The following is a 24,894-nucleotide window of genomic DNA, read 5'->3' on the forward strand; positions in this document are numbered from 1 at the left end:
AGAAACGCACTCAAACGCTTTCTCCAAGTCAAGCTGGAGGATCGCAACTGCATCACACATGGCATCACAACACTCCAGCACACACTTCAACTTATGAATGTTAGTGAAGATGGTTCTTCCGCGAATGCCACACGTCTGGTGTGGGCCGACTACTTCCTTAATGGCTGACTGCATACGCCGTGCCAGCACCTTCATCAGTATTTTGTAGTCGCAGTTAGTAAGCGCTATGGGTCTATAGGAGGAAAGTTGCTTGAGCTTCTCGGTCTCTTCTGTTTTAGGTATTAGTACTGTATGGGACTGGCCGTTGGATGGTGGAAATATTTTCATTTCGTATGCTTCATTGAAAACTGCGGTCAAGATAGGAGCTAAGTGGCTTGTGAACGATTTGTACCAAGCGGCGCAAAGACCGTCTGGACCTGGTGACTTGCCAGGGTTCAGGTCTTCGATGGCCTTTATCACTTCCTGTTCACTTATCTGTCCTTCCAACGTTTCTTTAACGTCACTCGATAGCTGTGGCATTCGCTGCAAAAATAAGTGCTTGAAACTTTGCATGTTGACGGGCCTGAATGCGAAAAGCTTTTCGAAATGTTCAAAGAAGGCACGCCCTATATTCTTCATATCAGTTACTACCACCCCGTTATATTCGATGGCCTCAATCTGCGTCTGGAGTGCTTTTTTTCTAATCCCAGTGCTCTTTTCGAAGGCATTTCCCCGCATGCTAGTCTTTCTGCTCTCGCACGCACGAGCGCGCCTCGATAACGCTCTTCATCGAAAACCTCGAGCTTTTTCTTAATAACACGCATATCTTCTTGATAAGCGCCGGGTTGCATGCATTCGAGCGTCACAAATTTTTCCAGTAATGTTTTTAAATCCCTTTCTCTTGCCTTCTCTTCATATCGTAGTACGCTACTTCTTTCAATTGCCTTGATTTTAATAGTTTGTTTCAGCAGCTCCCATTCCTCGCCCAACTTCATAGAACTGTCTTTTCCAAAAGAATTCAGAGCATTCACTACCGTTTCGGTAAAAGTATCATCCCGTAGAAGCTCAGCATTCATTTTACACAGTTCCCAGACGAATTCTTTTCGTTCTTTTTTGCGGCCCACCCTGCATTTTACCAGGCAGTGGTCAGAAAAGGATACGGCAGTAACTGCATAGCACTGGCATTTTTCTACTAAATGATATGATAGATAGATACGGTCTAATCGTGCATGACTTATTCCTTGGAAGTGGGTGTACTTCACTTCTCGGTCAGCCCCGAAACACTGAGCTATATCCTCTAATTCAAATTCGTGTATGATCTGCGCCATGATATCGCTGCTTTTGTCGTAAATTACGCGTCGCGTAGACCTATCTTCGATGTTCAATACACAATTGAAGTCCCCAACACAGGCTATCATTTTGTGCGCAGAGAACTGGTGCTTCAAGTTCAAAAAGAAATTTACCCTTTCTTGCACCGTGTTAGGCGCATAAATGCACAGCACGCGCCATTGGGCATCGCAATAGCTGAAATCGCAAACCACAAGTCGACCGGAAGAGCACGAGAAGTAACCGTCTATAACCGGGCCTGGAAGCTTCCTCACGAACAAGACACACCCCGCCGAAGTCCCTAAGGCATGGCTTACTACCGTATAGTTGTACGTGAGCCTTTGCACCATGCTCCCGGTCTCCTCCTCGCCGTCTACTTTGGTTTCTTGCACTGCTAAAACGTCGAGGTCGTGGTCCACTAGCAGTCTATACACCTGACTCTGTTTTCTTTTGGCGGCCAGACCTCGAACGTTTAGCGTGCCGAGGCTAAGCGACGGGTTGGTAGCCATTACTGATTTAAACAGGAGGGGAGAAGGCCCGGAGCATGGTGCTCACCTTAACGTCTAGCTGACCGCTAGACGCCTCCGTGGCCATCCGGTGGCCGTCGTCCGAGTTCGTCTTTTGTCGGCTTCGGGGTGAGCCTACGGTCAGCCTCCAGGTTAGGTTTAGGCTTGAGGGTGGAGCGCCTGCCGGGTAGCGTCTTAGCGGGCGGCGCCTCGGAGTCACCGCTGGCCTTCCCGTCCACTTTCTCCTCCTGCTGCAGGGACCTCTTCACCGGTGCCGAGACGCTTTCGACGCGGGCGCTAGCAGGGGTCGCGTTGTCGTTTTCCGCTGCCTCCGTAGTATCAGTAGCCGGCTGGCGGCTCTCATTTTCTTTCTGGGCCACCCTGACGCTGATTAGTGCGGTTTCTGGCTCGTCGGGAGGAGGGACATTGTTCGGTCCTCCTTTAGTCAGCGTCGTCGTCCCGCTCGCTTCTGCCACCGCATTGCCGCTTCCAGCTCCCTTGGCCGCTTCCTCGGCCTCCGTCACGTCCATCATGTGGTCTGATGTCAACGGCTCGCTCTCCGCCGACCCCGCGGCTACTGCGTATGAACGTACACAGTCCGTGTCGTTGTGTCCGAAAAGCCTGCACCGGGAGCAACGGGGTACCTTACATTCTCGACGAACGTGACCAGAGCCCTGGCAGCGCAGGCACTGCATGGGGCGACCTGGGGCTACGACCAGCGCAAGCTCGCCGGCGACGCGGATCTGGTGGGGCAGGTCGTCGACTTTCAGTCCAGCCTTAAGCTGCAGCAGCACTGCTCGGGTCGTCGAGCCCTTGTCGGAAACGCCATCCACTCGCCAGCGCTCCCGGGTTACTTCCGTGACTTTGCCAAAGGAAGCCAGCGCAGTCTTTACGTCTTCATCATCCACACCATGAAGAAGCCAGTGAAGACGAAGCTTCACCTGCTGTTCTTTAGGGTCGATGACCAGGCAGCGACGCCCCTTGACCTGAAGCTCCTTCAGTGCAGCCAGCTTTTGGGCCGCCTCTGCTGTCTTCATCGTCACCGCCCATACGTGGTTAATTTGGTACGCTCCAAGGGCGACGACGCCAGAGAGCATACCAAGAGCTTGAAGCGCGTCCCGAAAATCCTCTACGCGAAACGGGCGAACACGAGTGTCGCCGTGCAAAAAAAACTGTGTTTAACACGATGCGTCCGGTAGGCAGCCGAGGCAAAATAATCTGGAAATCCTTATCTTCCTCCGTCGAAAGCCTGTTGCCGCGGCTAACAGCCGCATATGCCGCTCCATTGGAGCCCATGATTCCGCGATCCGTTTAGCTCGGGAGCCGGAAGCAGAATGACTCGGCCACGACTGCGCACATACGCACTCGCACTTCTGCGCCACAATGACACCCGCTTAGGAACGGCTGCCAGAAAAAAAAAAGGCGCGACCACGCAGCCGACAGGATTCGAACCTGTGCGGGGAGACCCGAATGGACTTCAAGTCCATCGGCTTAACCACTCGGCCACGACTGCTTTTTTTTTTCTTTATTGCCTGTTTTCTTTTACAGGTGATGGAAACAGAGAAACATGAATGATAAAAGGAAACACTTGGACCAAGTCTTGGTCCGGTGTGCTCACATTAAAATTTCTTCAAGTTGCACAATTCGTCCAAGAGAGGTAGCCAGTCAGGAGGCTCTGGTTGCGCTTTATACAGTTCGCGTATATAATCCACGTTTACAATGAAATTTTCCCTGACAGGACGTGCGTGAAGGTCGGCATTGCGAACCGCCATTCTAGTCTGCCAGATGCTGTGAAGTGCTATCAGCATGAACATGTCGTACGGGACGCCGTCTTCATTGTCCACACTCAGAAAACGAATGCCATAACTCGTGATGGGTAGGTCCTTTTTCAATGTGTGCTGCAGAATGTCCCAATGGAATACGGCGTCCCAGCAGTAAAGAAATACGTGTTCTGCCGTTTCGGGCGTCTTACAAAGATGACAGTTTGTTGTCCATGGAACGTAGAGTCCCTTATCAGCTAACCATTGCTTTACTGGGAGCGTCCCAGAATGAAGTTTAAAGAAGAAAGTTTTTGTTCCCGGTTTTACGTTCATCTTTTTAACCCTTCTTAGCACGTCCTGTCCAGGTCCGACATTGAATAAAGTTCTGTACCGCGGTGTTGGCAACAAACAGTCGACAAGGTCTTTGTAAAGTGTTTTCCGTTTTACAGAGGACAAATACTCTAGTGAAAAGCGCACTTTCAGAAATTGAAAAGACTGCACTACTTCACGCAAGAATCCAGTCACATAATGGTACATATTGTTATTCGATGACACAACAAATTCTGGAACGTGTGAACACAGCCTTAATTTTATTACAGTTTGTAAAAAGCCATTTCTTTGGTCGCGGAGAAAAATAAAACGAGACACAACTTGCCTAATAAATAAATGACACAAACCCAATCCACCGTTTCGGACCGGTAAGAATAAATTTGAGCGACTTGTTCGTTCCCAGGTCGATCTCCACACAAACACGGCGAAAATCCTGTGAAATTTCTGCACATTCACCCGCGACATACAAATGACTTGGAACACATACCATATTTTGGTTATTAAAAACAGGTTGCATACACACGCCCGTGCAAAAATAGAGAGCTCCCGCCCACCCCAGGCGTTTGTTTTTTGCCTGATTGTTTCTGCTTCGTACTTCCAGTACTCGTTGTTGTCCCGATAAACCTCGAGTGGCACCCCTAGGTACTTCAGTGGGCGGGTTTCCCATTTTACATTTACGTATACATCAGGCTTCATATCCCAATTACCATACCAAAACGCAGTTGTTTTATCCCAGTTAATCATGCTACCTGTCATGGAACAAAATTGTTTGGCTGTATGAACAACTTCACGTATGCTATGCCTATCTTGACAGAGTACGGCCACATCGTCAGCATATGCAAGAATCTTTACTTCAGTACTCTGTAATCTAAATCCGCGCACGTTTGAATTTTGGATAATTGATAAGCAAAAGGGTTCTAGGTATATGGCAAAAAGTAAGGCTGAGGCCGGGCATCCTTGTCTTATAGAACTGAGTATGTCAATTTCTTCACTCAGCGTCCTATTAACTACCAGGCGTGTTACACACTGCGAGTACGCCATCTTTAATCCATCAAGAAACACAGTTCCAACTTGCACATGTTCTAACACGTTGAACAACACTTCATGGGAGACACGGTCAAAAGCTTTTTGTAAGTCTTATTGCATCATTGCTATTTGGTCTCCAAAGTCATCGCAAATCTCTAAGACACTTCTTACTACATGTATATTTGTCGTAATACTACGACCTTTTATGCCACATGTCTGGTGCGGTCCTACAATGTTTTGAACGACATTCTGCATTCTTTTGGCCAAAACCTTCATGAAAATTTTGTAATCCGTATTCAAGAGGCTAATGGGGCGATATGACGTCACAGACTGAAGTTTGATGTCATCGTCTGATTTGGGGATTAAAACAATGTGCGCTTCAGTGAAAGACCGTGGTAGCTTCTTCTTTTTATACCCCTCTTCGATAACTTCGAACAGCGCGCTGGCAATCTCTTCTTTAAACATTTTATAGAATTCTGCTCCGATTCCATCTGGGCCAGGTGTCTTTCCAGTGCTTAAGTCATCGATAGCTTTTTTAATCTCCTGTATACTGATAGGGGCCTCCAAACTTTTTTTAGTTTCGTCGTCAAGCTTGGGTACTAAGGAAAGGAAATCTTCACTAAATCCACTCGCCATCGGAATACGTTTCCCAAGCAAATCGCGATAGTGGTCAACAAACGCGTTCATTATCTGACTTTTTTCTTTCGTCAGTCTGCCATTGTACATTATTTCCTTAACTTCTTTTCTTCGTGCATATTGCTTTTCATCACTTAGTGCCCGCTTTGTCGGCGTTTCGCCCATCCAAAGCTTTTCTGTTCTTGACCTAATAATAGCACCTCTGTACTTTTCTTTATCTAAAAGTTCCAGCTTGTTTTTGGTATTTTTGATTTCTTCAGTGAACGAGCCCGGTTTCACACTCTCTTCCTTTAATAGTGCTTGCAGTTGCGACTGCAATTTTTTCTCGTCTTGTTTCTTCTCAAAATTTAGGATAGTCGTACGTTCTATAGCACTCAATTTAACATCTTGTTTAAAACCTTCCCACCTCGTTTCCCAGTCGTCTTTTCCATCTTCATACAGCACCGTTAACGCTTCACTTACTTTTCTAGAAAATGTTTTATCTTTCATGATGCTATTATTTAATTTCCAAAGGTGCCAGTTGAACTTAGGCATTTTTTCCTTTGTCCCAAGCGTGAATTTTACCAAACAGTGGTCGCTGAAAGACACTGGTATAACAACATATTCGTCACAACACATCACAAGGTCAAGTGGGATGTAGGCTCTATCCAAACGCGCGTGACTTTGTCCCTGAAAATGTGTGAACTCAACCCCGCCATTAGACATGCAGAGGGCCACATCTTCTAGTCCATTCTCTGCAATCAATTCCGTCAATAACAGTGCGCTTTGATCGCGTAAATTTACACGTTTAGACCGGTCCTCAATCGGGCACACACAGTTGAAGTCACCAATTAATATAACATATTTACTACAATCAAGGAAACCACCAATCTCTTCAAAGAACGCTTTCCTTTCGTTGTCACGATTTGGGGCGTACAAGCAAATCACGCGCCATTCAAAATTCATTAACGACAAATCGCAAACCACGAAGCGCCCGTTCTCACTGCTTCTTATACTTGTTTCAACTGCACCCATCGATCTTTTTACAAAAATTGCACACCCTCCCGATAAGCCATCAGCATGTGACACACAAACATTATACGTTGCGCTGAAAGGCGCAACCATTCGATCAGTTTCGTCCTCCCTGTGTACTTTTGTTTCTTGCACGGCGATCACGTCTAAATCATGTTCCGCAAATAGCCTACTTAATTGGTATTGGCGTCTTCTAGACGAAAGCCCGCGCACATTTAGAGTGGCGAAACGAACTGCTCTCTCAAGTCTAACAGCCATCTTTATCTTTAAAAAAGGATGCGCTCACCAAACAGTCTGTGCCCCGATATTGGGGTACAACCCCGGTGCGTTAGCCGTGCTGTCAAGTGGGCGGCTTAGCCGCCCTCTTCTCCCCCTCCGTAACGTTTGGCTTTGGGGTGGGCCGCAGCCGGCGACTAGTGAACGCTTTCGTCGGCGGTTCACTGCTGTTGGCGTCCTTTGTCTCTGCACCGGCGTCGTCTCGTGGTCTCTTTCCCAGCGCACTGCCGTCTTCTGCTTCACGGCAATCCATGGCGTCCACTTCGTCACTCTTGTGGTGAACTCCCGGTGTCTCTTTATTTCCACTTGTGTTGTTGGCACCACCCTCGATGATTTCGGAGCCCTGTATCTTGGCTTTTGCGTCTGCTGTAATTTCTACCTGTACAGTGGCTGTCAAATTTTCCGCGGTAGTGTTTTCCGATGGCTTACTTCCTTTGGTGCTGGTGCCTTGTACTCCTGATGTTGTTGCAGAATGCAGACATTCTTCTGCTTCCGCTTCGTCCATGGTGAGCTCGGATTTCTCCGTGCTCAACGTGGCCATGGCAGCTGCCGCATACGTCCTCGAGCAGTTTTCTACGGTGTGTCCAAAGCGTTTGCAGACGTTGCACCGCGGAACGCGGCAGTCCTTTCTTATGTGGCCAATCTGTTGGCAGCGCAAGCACCTTGGCGCTCTTCCGGGCGCTACGACAAGGGCTAGCTCACCTCCGACGCGCAGCTGATGTGGTATATCATCCAACGTAACGTCAGCCTTCAGTCGCACCACAACTGTGCGTGTCATGGTGCTCTGTTGGCTATAGCCGTCGAGGCGCCATTTATCCAATCCTATTTCCAAGACGGTTCCGTAGGGGTTCAGGGCGTTTCGCACGTCTTCTTCGCGTACATGGTAGAGCAGCCAGTGAAGCTTCAGACGGACGTCGCGGTGACTTGGATCTATTACCATGCATCTCCGACCCTTGACCGTCAATTCCGGTTCGGCCAAAAACTTCTTGGCGCCTTCAGCAGTCTTGCAGGTAACCGCCCACACATGATTCATTTGATATGCGCCGAGCGCAAGAACCTCGGTGGGCGGAACACGTTGAAACAGTGGCTCACGAAAATCTTCTGCGCGATATGGTCTGCCTTTTACATCAGCATGTAGAAAAACGGTATTTTGAACAACGTACCCAGTTGGCAGTGGGGGCAAAATGATTGCATAGTCCTGCGACATTTCGTTCCTGGTACCGCGGCTATGGTGGGCCCTACATCCCTCCGACGGAGCTCATATCAGCCACGTCCGTACACTACGGTGGCCGGAAGTCAACTACTCGGCCACGACTGCGCACATACGGACTCGCACTTCTGCGCCACAATGACACGCACTTAGGAACGGCTGCCCGAAAATAAAGGCACGACCACGCAGCCGACAGGATTCGAACCTGTGCGGGGAGACCCCAATGGATTTCAAGTCCATCGCCTTAACCACTCGGCCACGACTGCGCACATACGCACTCGCACTTCTGCGCCACAATGACACGCACTTAGGAACGGCTGCCAGAAAAAAATGGCACGACCACGCAGCCGACAGGATTCCAACCTGCGCGGGGAGACCCCAATGAATTTCAAATCCAACGCCTTAACCACTCGGCCACGCCTGCGCCACAATGATACGCATTTAGGAACGGCTGCCAGAAGAAGGAAGACTCGACCACGCAGCCGACAGGATTCGAACCTGTGCGGGGAGACCCCAATAGATTTCAAGTCGATCGCCTTAACCACTCGGCCACGACTGTTTTTTTTTCTTTATTGCCGGATAATCACAGATACAGGACATTGACCACACTAAAGTAAGAACATAACAAAGTGTTACACAGTCATTACATATACTTCTCGAAATGCCCTTGTCAAAAACGCTTTAAGGTCACCAGTGTATCCAGTACAGGTAACCATTCTGGTGGTTCAGCCTGAGATTTATACACGTCTCTTATTTGTGAAACACTTTCAATAAAATCTTGTCTGGCTGGTTTGGCGTCCACATCAGCATTTCGTACGGCCATTCGTGTTTTCCATATGCTGTGTAGGCTCAGCGTCATGATCATGTCATAGGGCACGTCGTTTTCATTTTCAACTGGGAGAAAGCGGATACCGTAGGGTGATATGGGGAGCTCTTTTTTCAGCGTTCTCTGTAAGACATCCCAGTGGAATATTGCATCCCTGCACTCTAAGAAAATGTGTTCGATTGTCTCAGGCTTTGAACAAATGAGACAAATAACTGACCACGGTACGAACAGTCCTCTCTCTTGCAACCACGGTTTAACAGGCAAGGTATTGGTACGGAGCTGAAAGAACGTCTTCACTGAGGAGCGGACTGCCATTCTTTTAACACGTTTCAACACGTCTCCTTCGGAGCCTACACAATACATGGCACGATATATGGTCACTGGCAACATAATATCAATCAGATCCCTGTATAAACGCTTTTTTGGTACATTACTTAAGTACTCCATAAAGAATGTAACTTTTAGCATTTGAAAAGACATAACGACCTCACGAAGAAAGCCGCGAACACTCCCTTTTTTTGTGACATTTGATACAACATATTCAGGAATTACATCACTCATTCGTAATTGTAAAATTGTTCGCAGAAATCCGTTGTTTTGGTCACGCAAAAAAAAAATCTTGACACAACTTGTTTGAGAAATAAATGACATAAACTGAGTCCACCGCTACAGACTGATCGAAATAAATTAGTTCTGCTGCATCTTTCCCATGTTGAACGCCACACGAACACTGCAAAGACTCTGTGCAACTTCTGCACGTTGGTACGAGACATACAAAGCACTTGAAGAACATACCACACTTTCGCGACTAAAAACATGTTGCAAACTGTAGCACGCGCGAAAACGGAGAAATCCCGCCCACCCCATTTATCTGTTTTCTCCCTAACGCGTTTGGTTTCCTCGTTCCAGTATTGCGTGGTATCGCGATAATGTTCTAAGGGCACTCCGAGATATTTGACAGGTGTCACAGTCCATTTCATGTTAGCAAAATAATCTAATATGTTTTCCCACGGCCCATGCCAGAAGCCTAAACATTTGTTCCAATTTATCATACTGCCCGTGAGCGAGCAAAAAAGTTCTGCTTCTTTAACGGTCTCCTTAGCGCTTTCCTTATCGCCACAGAAGACTGCTATGTCGTCAGCATAACACAGTATCCTTACTTCACTTGCGAGTAATTTGAAATCATGTATTGTGTCATTATTAAGAATTTTCAAGCAGAAAGGTTCGAGAAAAATGGCAAACAATAATGATGATAATGGACACCCTTGCCGAATACTACACTGAACTTTGAAACTTTGGCTGACACTTTTGTTTACGATTATGCTAGCTGAACTGTGAGTGTAACACATTTTCACACCTGTCGCAATCACAAACCCAACATTAATATATTCCAAAAGACTAAAAAGAATTTGATGCGATACACGATCGAAAGCTTTTTCTAGATCAAGCTCTAACATTGCTACCCGTTCTGAAAAGTCATCGCAGTATTCAAGTACGCTTCTGGTAACATGAATGTTAGTAAATATTGAGCGTCCCCTGATCCCACATGTCTGGTGGGGTCCTACCAAAACTGTGATCACGGTTTGCAATCTTTTCGCCAGTACTTTCATATATATTTTGTAATCTACATTGCTTAAGCTTATCGGTCGATAGGACGAGACCGATAGAAGGTTGGCCGGGTCATCTGTCTTGGGTATTAATACAACGTGAGAACAGCTGAAAGATAGGGGCACTGCATTTTCATTATATGCTTCGGTTATTACATGATGCAGGGCTTTTGCCAGATCTACTTTAAAAGCTTTGTAAAAACAACTGCTTAAACCACCCGGGCCTGGAGATTTGCCTACGGATAACTCATCAATTGCGTCTTCAATTTCGCGTACGGTAATATCTGCTTCAAGGCGGGTCTTCACGTCATCATCTAACCTTGGCATTAAGTGAACGTACTCATTTTCAAAGCCAGTTGCAATATCAATGTTATGACCTAACAGATTTTTAAAGTACTCTACAAAAGCAAGTTCAATTATCCGTTTGTCTTTTGTAATAACGCCCTCGTACTGTATTTCTTTTATTTCATTTTTGACGGCATAACTTTTCTCATCCGCTAGCGAGCGCTTAGTAGGCGTTTCTCCTAACCACAGTCTTTCGCCACGAGCGCGAACAATGGCTCCCTTGTATCTTTCGACATCTATTGCTTCCAGTTTGTTTTTGACATCTTTAATTTCATTATTTAATGCCCCTAGTTGTGTGCTTTCTGCGTTCAGCAAATAGTCTAATTGACTACAGAGCACATTTTCTTCGTTTCTTAAATTTCACTGCGGCGTAGTGCGCATGCCCTCTCGATTGCAATGATCTTAATCTCTTGCTTGAACAGCTCCCATTCAGCGATAAAACTATCCGTTTTAGACAGTAGTCTTTCTATGCATTCTTTTGATTTGCTTACAAAGCTATCATTGTCCAGAAGCTTATCATTAAACTTCCAAAGTGTCCAACTGAATGACGACCCTTTGTGCTTTGCTCCTAAGGAAACCATAACCAAACTGTGATCACTGAATGAAACATGTTTTACGTTATAATCTTGGCACAGCGGCACTATATTTGCAGATACGTATAATCTGTCCAAGCGTGCATGGCTTGTGCGTTGGAAATGAGTGAACTGCGGCCGTTTTCCGCCAGCTGCAATATGACCGATATCTTCTAGGCAGTGATCCTGAACTATTGCGCTTAATTTCATGGCACTATTATCGCGTACCGGTTCGTTCTTCAGCAGAAGCACACACACAGTTAAAATCACCAAGCATTAGCATCAGTCTTTCCGAGTTTAAAAAGGGTGCAAGGCTTTCAAAAAAAGCTGAGCGCTCGGTTTCTCTGTTAGGCGCGTACAAACATATTGCCCGCCACTTCAAAGCAGAGAAAAGAAAATCACATACAACTAACCGCCCAGTTTTACACACAGTCACGGTCTCTACTACAATTCCCAGGGAGCTGCGTAGCAACAAGGCACACCCTCCGGACGAGCCTACTGCGTGACATACGCATACATAGTAGCGTCCAGTAAAAGGTTCTACCATGCGATCTGTTTGATCTTGGCTTTCGACTTTAGTTTCTTGAATTGCTACGATGTCAAGGTCATTTTCCAGTAAAAGACGGCTTACTTGGTACTGTCGACGCCTTGCAGAAAGGCCCCGCACGTTTAACGTGCCTATGCTAACCGGTGCGTCAAGTTTTACTGCCATTTATGAGAATAATCAAACAGGTCGCATGGCGCTCCCCTTGTTCTGTGCGAGGCTGAAAATTTTGACTGGAGGCTTTTCTATCTTCAGTTGCCACGTGCAAACACACCATGAGTGCCTCAGAAAGAAGGAACTGGGGTACCAGCCCCTTAGCTTGTCCTCGCCCACTTTTAGCATGTGTAGCGTCGGAACCAGGAGGCTGACCCGGGCTTCACTGAAACAGGGGGCTACGTGCCCCCTGGAAAATGACGGTCTAGTGGTACGTTGGGCTTTGGCTTGAAGCTCGTGCGGCGTCCTTGGGCCGCTTTAGGGGGTGGCTCGCTGGCAGTGGGCTCGTTTGAGGCCGCGTTCGCTGCTGCTGTTTCCTCGCGTGTTCTCTTCCCTGCACCGGTCCTCGAATCCTTCATGTTGACATCTTCGGATTTCTCTAGAAGCGTTGACTGACTCTTGATGGGTTTTTTCCCTGAACTGTTGGACGCACTGGTATTCGTCGCGGGAGGCAGTGCAGGTTGTACAACTTGCTCACCGTTATCCTCTTCCTCTTTGTTGACGTTGGGTGAATGCGACGAAGGGGGCGTTTCCTCTTGTTCGGGTTCTCTGGTCTTGCTGGTAGAAACATCCTCAGCTTCCGATTCGTCCATTTGTAGCTCTGCGTGGTCGTCCCACGCAGATCGGCCTGTGACCTTCGCATAAGTCTTCACGCACTCTTCCTCAGCGTGGCCAAAACGTCTGCAACACGCGCACCGAGGAACACGACATTCGCGTCGTATGTGGCCAGTCCCTTTACACCGTAGGCAGAGCGGAGCTCTTCCAGCCACCACGACCAATGTCAGGTCGCCTGCCACTCGTAGTTGATGTGGGATGTCTTCCTTCGTGTAGCCTGCCTTGAGCTGAAGACTGATAATACGCGTAGTAGAGCCTTCGTCCGATAACCCTTCCGTTCGCCATCGCTCTCTTGCGACTTCGGTGACTTTTCCGTAGGGTGCAAACGCGGTCCGTATGTCTTCGTCGTCCACATAGTGAAGGACCCAATGCAGCTTTATCCGAACATCTTGATTGTTTGGATCTACGATGAGACAACGGCGCTCCTTCACGATCACTTCAGTTGCAGAAAGCAACCTATTCTTAGCCTCCGTAGTCTTCAGCGTGACCGCCCACACATGGTTCATTTGCTATGCCCCTAACGCTTCAACGTGAGGGAGCATTGCCAAAGCACCCAGTGCATCACGAATATCTTCGACACGGTAGGGCCTTCCACGAACATCCGCATGAAAAAATACAGTGTTTAAAACAATACGACCGGTTGGTAGAGCAGGTAAAATAATTTCATAATCCTGGTTGGCACTGGCTGCATTCCGGTTTCCACGGCTAGACATAGCCGCTGACACCGCCCCAGAGGAGCGAAACATTCCTCGACCGTTCACGGCGGTGGCCGGAAGTGGAATCACTCGGCCACGACTGCGCACATACGCACTCGCACTTCTGCGCCACAATGACACGCACTTAGGAACGGCTGCCAGAAAAAAAAGGCACGACCACGCAGCCGACAGGATTTGAACCTGTGCGGGGAGACCCCAATGGATTTCAAGTCCATCGCCTTAACCACTCGGCCACGACTGCTTTTTTCTTTTATTGCCGGTCTTCGACATTGTACAGAGCACACAACAATGAACAAAATTACATAACTACATACATTTTGAACAAAAGATGAATGCCATCAGTCCAATAAGGACTGGCGTTGTCTTATTAAAATTCTCTCAATGCTGTCAGAGGTTCTATCCCCGACAGCCACGCGGGTACACAATCTTCTCTTTTCTTTATTACAATGAATCTAGACATGCTTTCTTTGAAATACGTACGCGCAGGCCTAGCGTCCGGGTCACAGTAGTACCCAGACATCCTTGCACGCCATAAACTGTGAAGGCCATTCAGCATTATTAAGTCGAAGGGAACCCCATCCTCATTCTTTAGCGCCAGATACCTAATTCCATGTGGGTTTATCGGGAACTCTTTCTTCATTGTTCATTGTAGGACATCCCAGAAGAACACCCCGGCCCAGCAATGCAAGAAGACATGGTCTACTGTTTCCGCTTGATTGCAAATCAAGCAGTGAGATCCCCAGGGTACAAGGAAGCCACGTTCTTCCATGAATGTTTTCACCGAAAGTGTCCCTGTGTGTAGTTTAAAAAAGAACGTCTTTACCCCCGTAGGCACCTCCATTTTTTTCACTCGTTTAAGGACAGCCTGTCCTGGTCTTCCAGTGTATAGAATTCTGTACAATGGCACTGGAAATATAATGTCGCAAACATCTTTATATAATGCTTTCCTTTTAACTTCACTTAAATAATCAAACGAAAAACTAACAGAAAGAAAGCACACACTATCCACAACTTCTTTAAGGTAGCCCCGAAGCGTTTCCGGCATACTATCAGTACTAACGATAAGCGCCGGCAAAGCGCCTCTCAACCTTAGCTGGCATACCGTACGCAGAAATGGATCACTCACATCCCGAAACGAACATCCTGACGAGCTGTCGTACAAAAAGATGCGCCAAGCCCAGCCCCCCTTCGTTCACGTGCCTGAACAGATTGGTTCGGCTACGCCTTTCCCAGGTAGAGCCCCAGATGAAAACCGCGAACACTCTGTGCAGCTTTTGCACGTTTACTCTTGAACAGTACATCGTTTGCATGACGTACCACAACTTCGTAATAAAAAACATGTTACACACTGTTGCCTTTGCGAAAATTGACAGGTTGCTGCCGTTCCACCTTTCTGCTTTTTCTCTAGATTCTTTTGCTTGGTTCGTCCAGTATTCATCGCTATTTTTGTAACTGTCCATGGGAACACCTAGATAACTGGTCGGGGTTCTTATCCAGCTCACATTTGCAAAATTGTCCGGGGCCGATGACCACTCTCCGTGCCACAAACCAAGCGACTTGCCCCAGTTGACTCTACTGCCCGTCACATCGCAAAACTTTTTCACTACCCTTATCGTTTCCGTCACACTTTGTTTGGTTGTACAACACACTGCGATGTCATCTGCATATGCCAAGAGCTTGACTTCTGTGTCTGCCAAGCTGTAACCACGTATTTGATCATTTTCAATTATGGCCAAACACATAGTTTCTATGTACATCCCAAACAAAAGAGGACTGAGGGGGCAGTCCCGATGCACAGAACACATGACGTTAATGGGGGCCCCCAATGATTTATTCACAATTAAGCGTGTTGTGCAGTTCTTGTACGCCAGCGCCACTACCTCAGTGATTATGGAACCAACATTAACTTGATCGAACATGGCAAACAAAATATCATGAGAGACACAATCAAAGGCTTTTTCAAGGTCGAGCTGGAGCACTGCGACTCCGCCCGAGGTGACGTCACAGCACTCGAGCACGCACCGCATCGTGTGAATATTTCACAAAATCGACCTTCCTTTGATACCGCACGTTTGATGACCAGCAACTATTTCCTTTATGACGCTTTGAAGTCTGGCTGCCAAAACCTTCATAAAAATCTTATAATCAATATTGGTTAACGATATGGGCCTGTAAGATGTCACCAGCCTAAGTTTGTCCACTTGATCACTCTTAGGGATGAGTATGGTATGCGCTTTGCCAAAGGAGGGTGGCAAAGCTTTGTTAACGTACGCACCATTAAACAGGTTTGTTAGCAACGGCGACAGTTCTTTCTTGAAAGCTTTATATAAACAAGCGCCCAGGCCATCAGGTCCAGGCGATTTGCCTTGGTTCAAGCCATCAATCGCCTTTTGAACTTCGCTTTCTGTTATTTTCCCTTCTATTCGTTCTTTCGTGTCGTCACTCAATCGCGGCATGCGACCGAGAAAAACCTTTTTGAACTCGTCTACATTCGCTTCTTGAAACGCATAGAGCGACTGATAATACTCTAGAAACGCTTGGCCTATGCTCTTACTGTCTTCAGCAATTGTGCCGTTCCATAGAATCTTATCGACGAGAATCCTTCGACCATGCGCTTTTTCAAGTCCAAGCGCCCTTTTCGTGGCCGTCTCCCCAGCTACTATTGCATTTACTCTTGCGCGCACAATCGCTCCTTCATACCGTTCCTTGTCAAGCTGCTCGATTTTTTCTTTAATGGTTCGCACGTATTCTTTATACGCCCCAGGCTCTTCGCACTCAAGCGCTATCAGCTGCTTAAGTGTCTTTCGTAAGCCCCATTCTTTCATTTCCTTCTCATACTTTAAGCAGCTCGATCTTTCTAAAGCTTTCCTTTTTACGTTTTGTTTGAAGCATTCCCATTTCTCTGCTATTGTTTCATTATTTTCCTCACTTACTTTCCTGACGGCCTCATGCACTGCTTCTACAAATGGCTCGTTTTTTAGTAATAAGGCATTCATTTTTCACAGGTACCAATTAAAGTCTTCTTTCTTCCTCTCCGTGCCTATATGACATTTCACCAAGCAGTGATCTGTAAACGATACTGGTGTCACAGAATAACTATGGAACTTTGGAATCATGCCTTGCGATACGTATATGCGGTCTAACCGCGCATGACTACTACCTTGAAATCGCGTGTACATGACTTCACGCTCCCCCTCCAGGCACTCACAGACATCGTCCAGTTCATTATCCCTAATTAGCTTTGTCAACACACAACTGCTTTTATCGCGAATACCAGCATTATTGACTCTATCCCGAGCCCTCAAAACACAATTGAAATCCCCCAACAAAACCATGCACTTATCAGTGCTAACATACTGGAAAAGGTTCGCAAAAAATGAGGCGCGCTCTTCCACAGCATTCGGCGCATATATGCACATGACTCTGAATTCAAGGTCACGAAAACAAGAATCACAAAAAACAATCTTTCCGGATTGACATGAACATACATTTTTAACAACAAGGCCAGGCAACTTCTTAACAAACAGAACATAACCGGCGGACGTCCCTACTGCGTGGCTCACGACCGCATAAAATCTAGTCGTGAAACGCCGCACCATGCTCCCGGTCTCGTCCTCTCCTTCAACCTTTGTCTCCTGGACAGCTAGAACGTCTAGGTCGTGGTTTGTGGCCAGCCGTAGGACTTGACTTTGCCTACGCCTAGCCGCCAACCCTCTCACGTTTAACGTGGCGATAGTAAGTGCCGGTAAGAGAGCCATCTTAACTAAGGAAAAAAAAAAGTAGGCCCGGAGCATGGTGCTTACCCTTCACGACTAGCCCTCGGCTAGCCGCCTCCGGGACCTTCCCGCTTGCTGGCGTTGGTCACCGCCCCCACTTTGACAACAGGCTTTTTTTCAGGCGGAATATTAGGTTTTGGTTTGAAACCTATCCGCCTCCCATGAGGCGCCTTCGGCGGTGGCCCCTCGTTGGTGCTGGTTGCACTACCGTCCCGGTCCTTCGTCGCGTCGTGGGGGCGCTTGGCTGGGGCACCGAGAGTGGCAGTCTGCTCACCGTCGTTGGTGTCCTCGTCCTGCAGCATTGCTGTCGTGTCGTCATCGGGTGCCTCGTCGTTAACGCCCCCCATAGCATGACCCACTGAAGACAGGACCTGTACCGTCTTGCTCGTTTTCTCGCCAGCCTCAGCCACCGTGCCTTCTGCGCCGACGGTCGATGTCCCACTGACAGTCGCTGTCGGAACCAGGTCTCCGGTTCCTTTGGCGGCGTCCTCCGTCTCGACCACGTCCATAACGTGCTCTGCAGCACGTCACTCGCTGCTGGTCCTGTCACGGCTGCATACGATTTGACGCAGTCAGCATCAACGTGGCCGAAACGCTTGCACCTTGAACAGCGGGGAACTTTACAATCTCGGCGGACGTGTCCCGTGCATTGGCAGCGCAGACACTGCATGGGCCTCCCGGGAACGACCACCAATGCTAGCTCTCCGCCGACGCGCACCTGATGAGGCAGGTCTTCCAGTTTTACGCCGCTGTTCAGCTTCAGGAGCACGGTCCGGGTAGTAGAGGTCTTGTCTCCCATGCCTTGGACACGCCACCGCTCTCGGCTCACCTCTTCCACCTTGCCGAATGCTGCGAACGCCGTTCGAATGTCCTCATCAGAAATGCCGTGCAGCAGCCAGTGAAGCCTAAGCTTCACTTGCTGGTCTTGTGGGTCAACAATGACACACCGTCGTCCCTTCACTTGCATTTCCTTCATGGCCAGCAGGCGTTTTGTGGTAGTCGCATCATTGAGAGTCACCGCCCAGACGTGGTTAATTTGATACGCCCCTATGCATACCACGTCAGGTAGCAGGCCCGTCGGCAATAGGGCGTCCCTGAAGTCTTCAACCTTGTATGGTCTCGCACGTACATCCCCGTGTAAAAACACGGTGTTGATCGTTAGTCGTCCTTTCGGCAGTTGCGGCAAAATAAACGGGTACTCCTTGTCTTCGTCGGTAAGCCTGTTTCCGCGGCCAAAAAGTGGCCGCTGTCGCTGCTCCACTGGAGCCCATGATTCTGCTGACCGCTCAGCTCGGCTGCCGGAAGCAGAATGACTCGGCCACGACTGCGCACATACGCACTCGCACTTCTGCGCCACAATGACACGCACTTAGGAACGGCTGCCAGAAAAAAAAGGCGCGACCACGCAGCCGACGGGATTCGAACCTGTGCGGGGAGACCCCAATGGATTTCAAGTCCATCGCCTTAACCACTCGGCCACGACTGCGCACATACGCACTCGCACTTCTGCGCCACAATGACACGCGCTTAGGAACGGCTGCCAGAAAAAAAAAGGCACGACCACGCAGCCGACAGGATTCGAACCTGTGCGGGGAGATCCCAATGGATTTCAAGTCCATCGCCTTAACCACTCGGCCACGACTGCTTTTTTTCTTCTTTATTGCCTGTTTACACAATACAGAAAACATCAGAAGGATCTCAAAACCTTTTGAAATTAATCAACTCATCAAACAGTGTAACCCAATCAGGTGTTTCTGGCTGGGCTCGGTAAAGCTATCGCATATACGCTACATGTTCAATAAAATTTTCCCTTACAGGCCGAGCGTTAGTGTCGGCATGTCTTACCGACATTCGGGTTTTCCATATACTATGGAGGCTCAGTACCATTATCATGTCGTAGGGAATGTCGCCGTGATTCTCAACTGGTAAATATCGGATTCCATGTGGTGTAATAGGTAAGTCCTTTTTGATAGTTCGCTGAAGGATGTCCCAGTGAAAAATGGGATCCCAGCATTCAATAAATACATGTTCTATTGTGTCTGGTTTTTGGCATAGTATGCAGTTGACTGTCCACGGTACAATTATTCCTTTATCTTGTAGCCACGTTTTTACAGGTAGAGTGTTTGTATGGAGCTTGAAGAAAAAGGATTTTACATGTGGTCGTATCGGCATTGCTTTAACCCGTTTTAAGACGTCTTGACCACAGCCTCCAGTGTGTATGCTTCTGTACACTGGCAGAGGTAACATCACATCCAGTAAATCCTTGTAGAGCTTTTTATTTTTTACCGTACTCAAGTATTCTATGGAAAACTTTACTTTAAGCATGCGAAAGGCTACTACAACCTCGCGCCAATAACCTTTTATACGGTGCATCGCAGTCTTATTTGTAGAGATGATGAATTCAGGTAGTGCATTGTGTAAACAAACTTGCATAACTGTACGCAGAAATGGGTCACACTGATCTCTTAAAAATATAAAACGCGACACAATCTGTCTGATCAACAGGTGCGACAGGCCAAGGCCACCTTTTCTGACGGACAAAAACAGATTAGTTCGACTCGTTCGTTCCCAACTTCCTCCCCAAATAAACACTGCAAATACTCTATTAATTTTTTGTAGGTTAGTACGCGACATGAACAATACTTGCATAACATACCACAACTTGGCAACTAAGAATAGATTGCAAGTAGTTGCACGGGCAAACATTGACAAATTTCGACCTTGCCATCCCTGCGTCTTCTCTTTCAAGCGATCTGTTTCCTCGTTCCAATACGATTCGGTGTCTTCATAACATTGTAATGGGACACCTAAGTACGTTGTTGGCATTGCTGTCCATTGGATGCCAGCAAATAATTCAGGCCTCTCGCTCCACTCTCCATGCCAGAAACCTACGGTCTTTTCCCAATTGATCTTGCAGCCAGATTCCTTGCAAAACTCGCCAGTCAACCTAACCACCTCTTTGATGCTTTCGGCATCTTTGCAAAAGACAGCAATGTCATCAGCGTATGCGAGGACCTTGACTTCCGTCGTTTCAAGCATAAAACCGCGTACACTTTGACTATCTATTAAACTCAAGCAGAAAGGTTCTAAGTAAATATCAAAAAGCAATGATGAAATTGCACATCCCTGCCTCACACTGGAGAGAAGCTGGATTGGTTCACTTAACTTCTTGTTTATAATGATGCGTGTGCTGCACTCTGAGTAGGCCATTTTTACTCCTTCTAATATCAGTCCGCCGACATTAACATATTCTAATATTGAAAATAGTACTTCATGTGACACATTGTCAAACGCTTTCTCCAAATCTAGTTGCAACACTGCAACCTGACATGAGAGAGCATCACAGCACTTAAGAACACAGCGAGCTACATGAGTATTGGTGGAAATTGTTCTGCCCTTGATTCCACATGTTTGATGCGGTCCCACTAGTCGCGTTACAACACTTTGAAGTCTCTTTGCTAACACTTTCGTGAATATTTTGTAATCACAGTTCGTGAGGCTTATTGGTCGATAAGACTTTACTGACAACAGTTTAACCGGGTCCTCGCACTTAGGGATTAGCACTGTATGAGCGGTTCGGAACGATGGCGGCATTCGCTGTGTTGCATACATTTCCTTGAAGACATTATGCAATAATTGGCTGAGCTGACATTTGAAAGCCTTATAAAAGGGCGCACCTAAACCATCAGGCCCGGGAGCCTTTCCTGCACCAAGTCCATCTATGGCGCCTTCAATTTCTCGCAATGTGATTGGAAATTCCAGGCTTGCTTTAATGTCATCTTCGAGACGTGGCATAAAATGAAGAAAATCTCGCTCAAATCCTTCTATTGTTTTTTTCTTGTTCCCAAGCAGTTCACGATAATAATCTACGAATGCTTGCTCTATCATTGTGGGTTCGGACGTTTCCTCGTTTTGATATATTATTGCTTGTATTTCATTTTTTGTCGCGTATCTCTTTTCGTCACTTAGCGCCCGTTTAGTAGACGTTTCCCCTTTCCACAGTCGTTCCGCTCGCGCTCGCACCATCGCTCCCTTGTATCGTTCTTGGTCGATAAGTTCGAGCTTACTTTTTGTTTCCTTTATCTGCTTCATGCAAGATCCAGGGTTCTGACATTCTGTAGACATGAGAAATTCTAGTTCGCTGGTTAGTTCTTTTTCTTCTTGTTTTTCCTTGCGGCGTAGCGCAGTTGCTTTTCCTATCGCTTTTATTTTAACGTCAGTTTTGAGAGTTTCCCATGTTTCAATACAGTGATTAGGTTGCGCTGTCATAGAGGAATTAATCATTTCACTTATATCTCTGATAAAGCTTTCATCATCGAGCAGTCAGTTTGGCATTAAACTTCCAAAGGTCCCAATTAAATTTCGTTTCTTTTCGTTTTTTCCCTAAATCAAACGTCACTAGACTATGATCAGAAAAGGATACATGTTTTATCTCGTAACTTTGACACAATGGCACGAGCTGCATTGCAATATAAGCTCGGTCTAATCGCGCATGACTTTCACCTTGATAGTGCGTATAAGCGGAAGCTTTGCCTGTCGATAACAGAATACCGACATCTTCAAATTCATAATCATTCACAAGTATGTTTAAAAACTGTGCGCTCGTATCCATTCGTTTCATTTGTTTAGCTCGGTCTTGTGCTCTGCACACACAGTTGAAATCCCCCATCAATATAAGGTATCGCTCGCACTTCAGGTATTCTTCTAGCTGTTCAAAAAAAATTCTACGTGCACATTCATCATTTGGAGCATACACGCACAAATTCCGCCACTTAAACCCAGAAAAAGAACAATCAAGTATGACAAATCGGCCAGTTCCACATACAATAACTTGTTCCTCTACAATACCAGTACTGTTACGAATAAAGAGTGCGCAGCCTCCAGAAGTTCCAACCGCATGACATACGCAGACATTATACATTGCTCTAAATGGCTGCACCATGCGGTCCGTCTGTTCCTGACCTTCCACCTTTGTCTCTTGCACGGCGACAATATCTAAATCATTTTCTTGAAAAAGCCGGCTTAATTGGTACTGGCGTCTCCTGCTCGCCAAACCGCGAACGTTTAAAGTGCCTAGACGAAGGGGCCTTTTTAGGTTAAGTGTCATGGTTAATCTGAAACAGGTGGACCGCATGGAGTTTACCTCGATCTTTTCTCTTGCCACACGGTCGATTCTTTCCGGTGGCGGGCAACGTCGCGTCCAGCCAGCAGTCCTCGGGTGGATGCTGCTGTGGCTCTGTAGCTAGGTGACTTGACGCCATGGTAGGTGCTCGGTGTTCGGAAGTGGTGGAATCGCTGCTCTATGAGTTGACCCTCGTTGTTACGAGGGTTTATTTCCCTCAGTTTTCCGGTCAGGAGGGAGGCTGGGTTTCGGTTTGAAACTGGGCCGTCTGCCCATTTGAAGGCCGGTCTTCACGACTGTCTTGGTGGGCGGTTCTTCTCCGCTACTTGCACTGGGCTTGCCCATTTCGCTGCCTGCATCGTCGCGCTTTCTCTTGGTAGAAGCACCAGGCTCAAGTTCCATGGGCAGTGCGTTGGCTTCTGCTTCCTCACTCAACGCTGCTTCAACGGGTTTGACTTTGTCCGCCTCTTCTGTTTCCGGCGTCACAGGGACTCCATTTGTCTGGGGTGTGGTGTTATCAGCGAAAACACCTTTCCACGCGTCGGTAGGGGCAACTTTTTCATTTGCGCTCTTTGTGTCGGCCTGCTTTCGCCCACCAGCGGCTTCTTCGGCGTCTGCTTCATCCATTAAGAGCTCTGCATCCGCGTCCTTCGTTGCTTTTCCGGTGATGCTCGCATATGTGGTCACGCAGTCTAGGTCCGTGTGGCCGAAGCGCCTACATTGGGAACAGCGAGGTACACGGCAGTCACGTCGAATGTGGCCAGTGGTGTTGCAACGGAGGCATAATGGTGCTCGGTTCGGCACAACAACTAGGGCGAGTTCGCTTCCTACACGCAACTGGTGGGGTAGGTCGTCGATAGTGACTCCGGCTCCCAGTTTCATGGTCACTAGGCGGGTTGTCGATGCTCTTTCTGTGATACCTCGTACGCGCCATTTTTCCTTCGTTACTTCCGTAACCTTTCCATACGGAGCCAAGGCCGCACGCACTTCATCATCGCTGACCCCGTAAAGAAGCCAGTGCAGCTTCATTCGTAAGCCTTGGTCGTTGGGGTTAACTACCAGGCACCGGCGACTTTTCACTCGGAATTCCCCTTTTGACAACATTTTCTTCGTTGCTTCAGAGCTCTTGAATGTCACGGCCCAAACGTGATTCATCCTGTACGCCCCCAGAGCGATAACGTCGGGAAGCGCTCCAAGATTTTCCAAGGCATCGCGAAAATGTTCCACTCGGTATGGGCGCGCACGTAAGTCCGCATGAAGGAAAATGGTATCCGTAACAACCTGACCTGTTGGCAGTTGAGGCAATACAACTTGGTAGTCCTGGTCGACCGAAGCAAAAGACCTGTTTCCGCGGCTTGAAAAGGCCGCTGAATCCGCTCCTTGGGAGCCCATGTTACCCACGTCCGAACACAACGGTGGCCGGAAGTGGACTGATTCGGCCACGACTGCGCACATACGCACTCGCACTTCTGCGCCACAATGACACGCGCTTAGGAACGGCTGCCAGAAAAAAGAGGCGCGACCACGCAGCCGACAGGATTCGAACCTGTGCGGGGAGACCCCAATGGATTTCAAGTCCATCGCCTTAACCACTCGGCCACGACTGCGCACATACGCACTCGCACTTCTGCGCTACAATGACACGCGCTTAGGAACGGCTGCCAGAAAAAAAAAAGGCACGACCACGCAGCCGACAGGATTCGAACCAGTGCGGGGAGAACCCAATGGATTTCAAGTCCATCGCCTTAACCACTCGGCCACGACTGCGCACATACGCACTCGCACTTCTGCGCCACAATGACACGCACTTAGGAACGGCTGCCCGAAAAAAAGGCACGACCACGCAGCTGACAGGATTCGAACCTGTGCGGGGAGACCCCAATGGATTTCAAGTCCATCGCCCTAACCACTCGGCCACGACTGCGCACATACGCACTCGCACTTCTGCGCCACAATGACACGCACTTAGGAACGGCTGCCCGAAAAAAAAGGCACGACCACGCAGCCGATAGGATTCGAACCTGTGCGGGGAGACCCCAATGGATTTCAAGTCCATCGCCTTAACCACTCGGCCACGACTGCGCACATACGCACTCGCACTTCTGCGCCACAATGACACGCGCTTAGGAACGGCTGCCAGAAAAAATGGCTGTGGCTTAGGTAAGGTTAAGCCCAGGATGCGAAGCATACTAGCCTTTATTTTAGTTGTTGAACCACTGTTTAGCCTGGTGAACTGCTGTTGCTTGGCTATATTTGGTTCGGCTAGACGAAGAAACAACTCATGCGTTACTCTGCTTCGCCTTCAAGAGCGGAACGCGACAGCGTTCGCGTCGACCCGCCAAGGGGTGTAAGACAATGGGCTACAGGGCAGCGACTACGCGCCCCGCATTGGACGCGGTGAGCGTCGAGCAAAGCAGCGTTCGGCGCGGCAACGAAATGTGCGCCTGAGCAAGAGACGCACGCCTTAGAAACAGCTCGTTTCTAAGGCAACACCGCAT

The 24,894-nt window shown here is 48.0% G+C and overlaps 1 protein-coding gene and 11 non-coding genes across 15 annotated transcripts in view; 1 reads left to right on the forward strand and 11 right to left on the reverse strand.

Moving 5' to 3' along the window:
- Nucleotides 1-24,894, forward strand: part of LOC135913489 (hemicentin-1-like) — a 708,068-nt gene that overhangs the window by 80,444 nt on the left and 602,730 nt on the right. The window lies entirely within an intron of this gene.
- Nucleotides 3,243-3,324, reverse strand: TRNAS-UGA (transfer RNA serine (anticodon UGA)). Its single transcript has one exon. It is a non-coding gene; the product is annotated as a tRNA-Ser (tRNA).
- TRNAS-UGA (transfer RNA serine (anticodon UGA)) lies at nt 8,245-8,326 on the reverse strand. The gene has a single exon. It is a non-coding gene; the product is annotated as a tRNA-Ser (tRNA).
- On the reverse strand, nt 8,403-8,484 carry TRNAS-UGA (transfer RNA serine (anticodon UGA)). Its single transcript has one exon. It is a non-coding gene; the product is annotated as a tRNA-Ser (tRNA).
- On the reverse strand, nt 8,538-8,619 carry TRNAS-UGA (transfer RNA serine (anticodon UGA)). The gene has a single exon. It is a non-coding gene; the product is annotated as a tRNA-Ser (tRNA).
- TRNAS-UGA (transfer RNA serine (anticodon UGA)) lies at nt 13,658-13,739 on the reverse strand. The gene has a single exon. It is a non-coding gene; the product is annotated as a tRNA-Ser (tRNA).
- Nucleotides 18,679-18,760, reverse strand: TRNAS-UGA (transfer RNA serine (anticodon UGA)). Its single transcript has one exon. It is a non-coding gene; the product is annotated as a tRNA-Ser (tRNA).
- On the reverse strand, nt 18,838-18,919 carry TRNAS-UGA (transfer RNA serine (anticodon UGA)). The gene has a single exon. It is a non-coding gene; the product is annotated as a tRNA-Ser (tRNA).
- Nucleotides 23,922-24,003, reverse strand: TRNAS-UGA (transfer RNA serine (anticodon UGA)). The gene has a single exon. It is a non-coding gene; the product is annotated as a tRNA-Ser (tRNA).
- TRNAS-UGA (transfer RNA serine (anticodon UGA)) lies at nt 24,082-24,163 on the reverse strand. Its single transcript has one exon. It is a non-coding gene; the product is annotated as a tRNA-Ser (tRNA).
- On the reverse strand, nt 24,239-24,320 carry TRNAS-UGA (transfer RNA serine (anticodon UGA)). The gene has a single exon. It is a non-coding gene; the product is annotated as a tRNA-Ser (tRNA).
- TRNAS-UGA (transfer RNA serine (anticodon UGA)) lies at nt 24,397-24,478 on the reverse strand. Its single transcript has one exon. It is a non-coding gene; the product is annotated as a tRNA-Ser (tRNA).

Source organism: Dermacentor albipictus, unplaced genomic scaffold (genome assembly GCF_038994185.2).
Source record: "Dermacentor albipictus isolate Rhodes 1998 colony unplaced genomic scaffold, USDA_Dalb.pri_finalv2 scaffold_14, whole genome shotgun sequence".
NCBI classification, from domain to species: domain Eukaryota; kingdom Metazoa; phylum Arthropoda; class Arachnida; order Ixodida; family Ixodidae; genus Dermacentor; species Dermacentor albipictus.